This window comes from Pteropus vampyrus, unplaced genomic scaffold (genome assembly GCF_000151845.1).
Source record: "Pteropus vampyrus isolate Shadow unplaced genomic scaffold, Pvam_2.0 Scaffold43, whole genome shotgun sequence".
Lineage (NCBI taxonomy): Eukaryota > Metazoa > Chordata > Mammalia > Chiroptera > Pteropodidae > Pteropus > Pteropus vampyrus.
The window spans coordinates 9975851-9982548 of record NW_011888824.1 but is presented as its reverse complement, the minus strand read 5'-3'; the positions used below and the strand labels follow the sequence as shown (position 1 = coordinate 9982548).

The following is a 6698-nucleotide window of genomic DNA, read 5'->3' as shown; positions in this document are numbered from 1 at the left end:
CTCTCTTTAAAAGGGACTCTCTCTCAGAGGCTACTCATTTGCTAGCTATTCCTCCCAACTCCCTGTCAGTGTTCTACTCAATGAATTACCGTATAAGCCTGTGTTTCTCAGGCTGTTCCCATATATAATACACAAGCAAGTTGCCCCACTACAAACCAACACAACTATGTTTAGTAACAACTGCTTGACTACAGTCCAATATTAACTGTATGTAAGAATATCCCACTAGGATGCAATACGGTAACTATGTTTAATAATAACTATCCACTACTAACATATATGATAATTATGCTTTACCTTACAGAGAAACATGTTGGAAACAACATGAGACTTCTCAAAGCCACTGATTAATGACAGGTAATTGCCTATAAGCCTTGCCTATGTTTAGGCTTAGTATATACCTTTATTTATAAATGGTACTTCCAAGTGTGTGTTTATTAACATTTTGAGGATTAGGAATAAGTATAAAGCTCATTTTAACAGATTAGATGGCAATATTAAACAGTGTTATATAAGTAACATATTTCCTAGCATTTTTTAGTTTCATATTTAAGTAACATGACAAACCTTTTAGGATGAACAAAGTGTAAGTTCTCTTGGCCAAACAGATAGGCAAATATCCATCTTCTCTATGTTAATAAGTTAGTTTTACCATGCAGGTTTAGAAAGGCCCTCAAGTAGCAATTCAAACCATCACTAATGACTGAGAGAGAACAGCTCAGTATCCTCTCCAAGCGAAAACTCAAATCATTACTCTAGGTAGGCACTGATTAGCATTCAGATGGAAAATACTGAATAACTCTATTCGACACGATAATAAACTTAGTTATTGCACTCACTGGGATGTAATGGTGCTCTGAGACCTTTTACAAGAGCAATACTGAGGCAAAGGTCACTTCTTTCACGCTCTGTGGCATGGAGCTCTGGACCTACTCCAAATACTCATTCAGGCATTTGAGAAGATCCAAAGTGGCTTCTTGAGGTCAATTTACAACCTTCAGATAGGGAATCCTAAAGCTATTTTCCTGAAAATTAGGGTGACATTCTGACTGGATAAGAGAACAGTTTAGATCTTTAAACTGAAAAATAAAGTCACTTTTGCCACAGGACCTCTGTTATCTAAAACATACAGTATTCATTACAACCAAAGGCACAATCTAGGCACGTGCCAAAGATCATATCTCAATGTGTTGCTAGTTAGTGCCTGGGGCAAGCTAATTATCTCCTTTGTCATTCTCAAAGCTTGGCCTTTCATACAGAGATATCACTTTACTGCAATGTAGAGAAAAAGCTTTTTAAGGATAATTTTAATATTGCTTTGGCTTTTACTAAAGGTTTATATAAGAACTTGTTATCTGGAGAAAATTTCTACATATTCTATAAAATTCATTACTGAAGACAGTTTTCAATATTTATCATGTAAGGATCTAGGTAATCAATACTTCTTTAAAGTGCTGGTAAAGAACAGAAACTCAGTATTGAATTTAGAAATGCCAAATTCTTGAAGGAAATTCTTGATCATCTGTCCTTATGTTAATGATCTTCCTGTATTAGGAGCCACCACAAATCCATTTTAGAAGTAGGTTTAGGTAAAAACAAGTAGATCAACTGTACTTGAACTCCAGATCATTTCAACTATATAAAAATATGAAACAACACAGCTACTCTTGTACCCTGGCAACTTGTCTTCTAGCTAAGTACGTTGGGAAATAGGACAAAAAAGCTTGACTTCTCATTCTTTCAATTAATATTTATTGGATACCTATGGAACAATGAACTTAACGAGTACTACATACTTAACCTTGCAGGACTCAAATTTCTGGCTGCCTATGTATTTCCAAACTCTTAGCATTTCCTCTCCAATAAAAACAGGATCAAACCACAATTCTTACTTGCTGCATGATTTTGGGAAGATTAAGCAAACATCTCTTCATCTACAAAGATAGGGGAAATATCATTTACCTTGTATGGTTGTCACAAACACTAAATGAGATAATCTATGAAAAAATTACCTAGCATAATCCTTGGTATATCTGAGTACTTTTAAAAAATAGCTTCCTCTTTCTTTTCTTCTTCTTCTTCTTCTTCTTCTTTTTTTTTTTTTTTAAGAAAACCCAAACCTAGGTAGGTACTCTGACTACTTTTCCTCCAATAGGCTATAAGATCCAGGAGGGTAAGTATCTAACCCTTAAAAGGTATTTAGTAAATAATTACTACATGAATAAATTAATGAATATGTAATGGATAACCAAGGATCTGTTTTACATTCTTTGTCACAGGCTTATTTTTAAAATTAAAACCAGAAAACTCATCTACTGGAATGTATCCTTAGAGTTTTCTGCCCAGATCTAAGTGCCTCTACAGACACTTGAACTGAATATAAAGCTTCACCTATGAAGCCCCTGCTCCTACATGTTATCCCAGTGAGTTATTTTAAGCCAGTTTTTAAAGCCATTTGAACTTCATGCTACCAAGTATGAAAACTGAATCAACTTGCTATGCCTTAATTAAAAGAAAATGAGTTTTAGTTAATGATAGTATAAACCAATAAAAACCATTTACTTTTACACTTTTAAATGATGTGAATTGAATATTTCACATATAAACAAATTTATTCTTGACCATAAGATGTATATATAATCCAGGAGAAGCATAGGATAAACCAACTCTCAACAAAAGTATTTCTATTTCAGTTTCATTCTTTTTTTTCCCTTGCAATAAAATTTGGATGCATTAACTTTTTTTTCAATACTCTCACACTGTTAATTAAAATACATTATTAGGAAAAAGTGTTAATTTAAAAATGTAGTAATTTACCCAAGCTGGAATGATACTACATATTAATCCTAAAAATATGTTTTCTGTCGTTGCTTAAGTTTTCCAATTTCTCCTTCCTTCAGATAAATGGAAATTTTTTCTCAGTGTTTTCAGAAAGAAAACTGTGTAATTATTGACACAATCACTTGAATATCTGGATAGAATGAGGAATGTAAGACAGATTCTCATATGTGACATATTAAAACCAATTAGAAAACAATAAGCTGCAGAGCTTTATAATGCAATGACTAGGGAAGCAAATCAATATGCTTTCTTGAACTTATATTTGTTATTAATTTTAATATGGGTAGTACTATCATTTGGAAGTTATTACTAAGCTTTTTTAAAAAGGAAAAAACTGACAATAAGCAAAGAGAAAACAACAAATATGTTTCAAGACTCTCACTGGCGGAATAGCATAATAAACAGAAATTTGAGCCTATGGCTCTGATTTTTAAGAGCATGTTTTTAAAGTTCATTTTCAAAGGTAAAGCCCCAAATTATCAATAGCAGTTTTAAATAATATTTTACACAAAATTCTGTCAACTAATTAGATAAAGTCTCATTAAAAAACCAAAACTACAATTTTTTGTAAACAAAGAAAACTTCAAAGTTCAGTATCTGAGCTAAAAAACAAAGGAAAAACTAAACTATAGTTTTGGAAATGAGTATTCCTCTCTCTTTGAATTAAAAACATATCTTATAAGAAAGCCAAGGAATGTGCTCTTCACTTCCACATCATCTGCTATCTACCATTAGATCCCCTCTGCTTCCTCACAGGTCCCCATGGTCCGTGGAACATTCAAGTCCCCTGGCTGTGGTCTGAGGCCAGCCAACTGTCTTCTGATACCTTGCCATTACCCTGAGAGGCCTTTGTGTTTAGTCTTTTTAAATAAATGACTCCAGAGTTTCTCAGACTACCACTGGTGGTTCAAGCAAAGAACTGTACCAGTATTGGGGGACGTGCGGGGCAGCAGTACTGTAATTATCAGACAGACTGACCCAAGGATCAACAAGAGACGTGGACATTATTCAGGACCAGTGTCACTAAAGTCTGTTTTCCTGTCTTCCATCATTAGATGTTGGAGGAACCTAGTTCTCATTTCCCTACCTTTTAGTGATGGGGACACACACACACACACACACACACACACATTCTGAATTCTCTCTCCCATATATAGCTCAAGACAAACCCATAATTATTTAAAGGTAGGTAGCTGAATTTACCAATAATAAGAAGGCAGGACAAAAGTACTATTCTGAGAGAACCCTCAAAAAAAAAAAAAACCAAAAACCCCAATTTGTTCCCATTATCTTAGTTTTTCATACTCAGTTGCCAATATCAGAGCTCCCACTGGTCATTCCAATCAAATAGCTATATAACTTTGAGCAAATCACTAGTTCTTTGGGCCTGTTTTCTTGTCTTTAAAAGAGCTGAAAGCATAAAGCATTGACTTCCAAAGTCTCTTTATACTGGAATACTGTCTCCTTTCTATTCTGAATTCAATTATAAGTCAGATTAAACACAGACTCATTTGCTTGTCCGTTTAGGCAGTGATCTCCAAAATGGGGTGTACCTTGCAATTAATTAGAGGAGTAGAAACAATATATTAAAACTTTCAATTTATATACATTTTTAATTCAAAGAGAGAGGAAAAAGACTCAGCTTTAATGATCTTTATTATTCTGAATAACAACGCTGTCCTTATTTGGTCTGTGGGAGAATAAGAGCTCCAGAAAGCATGAGGTTGCTCAAAAAATTAAAAATAGAACTACCATATGATCCAGCAATTCTACTTCTGAGTATTTACCTAAAGAAAACAAAACACTAATTTGAAGAGATATATGCACCCCTATGTTCACTGCAGCACTATTTACAATAGCCAAGATATGGAAGCAACCTAAGTGCCCATCAATAGATGAATGGAGAAAGAAGATGTGGTATATGTAGATAATTAAATATTACTCAGCCATAAAAATGAATGAAATATTGCCATTTGCAACAACGTGAATGGACATAGAGGGTATTAGACTAAGTAAAATAAATCAGACAGAGAAAGACAAATACTATGTGATTTTAATTACATGTAGAATCTAAAAATCAAAAGAAACAGAACAAAACAAAACAGAAACAGACTCATAGCTACGGAAACAAACTGGTGGTTACCGGAGGGCAGAGGGGTTGGGGAGCAGGAGGAATAGATGAAGAGGATTAAGAAGTACAAAGTCCAAGTTATTAAAAAAAATAAGTTATGGAGACAAAATATACAGCATAGGGAATAAAGTCAATAATACTGTAATAATGATGTATGGTAACAGATGGTAACTAGACTTACTGTGAACATCATGATGTGAAAACAATACCTGTATTATAGGGTTGTTGTCGGACTTGAACAAGAATACTTAGCACATGTAGGTCTCAATAAATATTAATTCTTTTCTTACTTTTAAATTGCCAAAAAACAAAGATATATATTTATATAGTAAGGGAGGGAAATTGTTAATACATTATGATACTGTTTAAAAGTTGCTTTATTTGTTTCTGCTGGGGTACAACACAATAATCTGTCCCACGAAAGACAAAATTTATCCATGTTAACTGAGATTTAAGAACTGAATTGGTAACTTTTAACTTACCACATTAAAATCTAGATTTTTTTGAACCCATGACTTTGCATCTTCAAATTCATCTTTCATTTCCATAATAAAAAGTGTATCCAGAGCATCTACTATTGTTGCTCCTTTGATATTACCTGAAAATGTGAGAAAAAAAATTTTATTCAATAAATTACTTTTGATGGACAAATGCATATAAATCGACCATATCTTGGAAAAGGAGAAAGTAATACTGAATTTATTAATAAACAGTGATATGAATACAGTCTAAAATTCTTTCAGTGAAGGAAAATTTAAAAAATACACTAAAGCCAAACTAAAAATTATCGCAGGCTACAGATTGATACATTAATCTTTAAAGTTTCTTCTGAGTTGTAGGAATTAAATCTGTTAGAAATTTCATTTGTGATTGCATTCTTTAGCACAAAAAAAACAGACCTAAAATAAGGGAGCAACACACATATTAATTTTAATGTAATTATATCAAAGTGCACCTGTGTAAAACTGTTTCAATAGAATTAGATCTAAAATTATTTAGTGATAGTTCTAAGAAATACTACTCTAAAATGGAATTCCACTCCCTCTTTGAAGCCCTGTCTGATCCTAACCTCCCCTCCCACCTACCTAGCCAATCAGTCCTGACTCTCTGATCTATGTCCTCTGAACTCCCTTAGCTTTACATTGTTCTCGCAGAAGACTTTCTGTCTTCCATAATTACTTGTATGCATCTCTTTTAGTCTGTAAACCTCCTTAGAATAGAAGTCATGCCTTGTTTATCTCCACATGCCATAGTAAGAGACTTAGTAGGTTTTTAATGTTCAATAATAAATTTAAAAACCATCAACGTATTAACAGAAAACCAAATAATCTCTTTGACTATGGCAAATTTACATATAATTGATTCTTAATGATACAAGAAACTTTCATAGAGATAAAAGCAAAAATGGAATTACATTTAAAAAGTAAACAATGAAAAAATAAAGTCTTCTGAGTCTGCCTGAAGTTTCCAAATGTCTTGCTTCAATTGCTCATTGTCCATGTTATCTGGTGGCCATGTCCTGAAAATTCTAAAATCACTTCAACCGCTACTACCTCAGGTTTAGGCTCTTTTCATCTTTAAACTGTGTTGCTGTGATAGATCAACCAGTCTTTCTTCCACTCTTCCTAGCTCTGTTTTCATAATGCCCTCCTCTTTACCTGAAATCCTACTGATTCCTCAGAACTTCATATGAATATCTACGGAATCACTAAATACTTTAATAATT

The 6698-nt window shown here is 33.3% G+C and overlaps 1 protein-coding gene across 1 annotated transcript in view; it reads right to left on the bottom strand.

Annotated features, from left to right (window-relative positions):
* Positions 1-6698, bottom strand: part of MAN1A1 (mannosidase alpha class 1A member 1) — a 157409-nt gene that overhangs the window by 106265 nt on the left and 44446 nt on the right. The window lies entirely within an intron of this gene.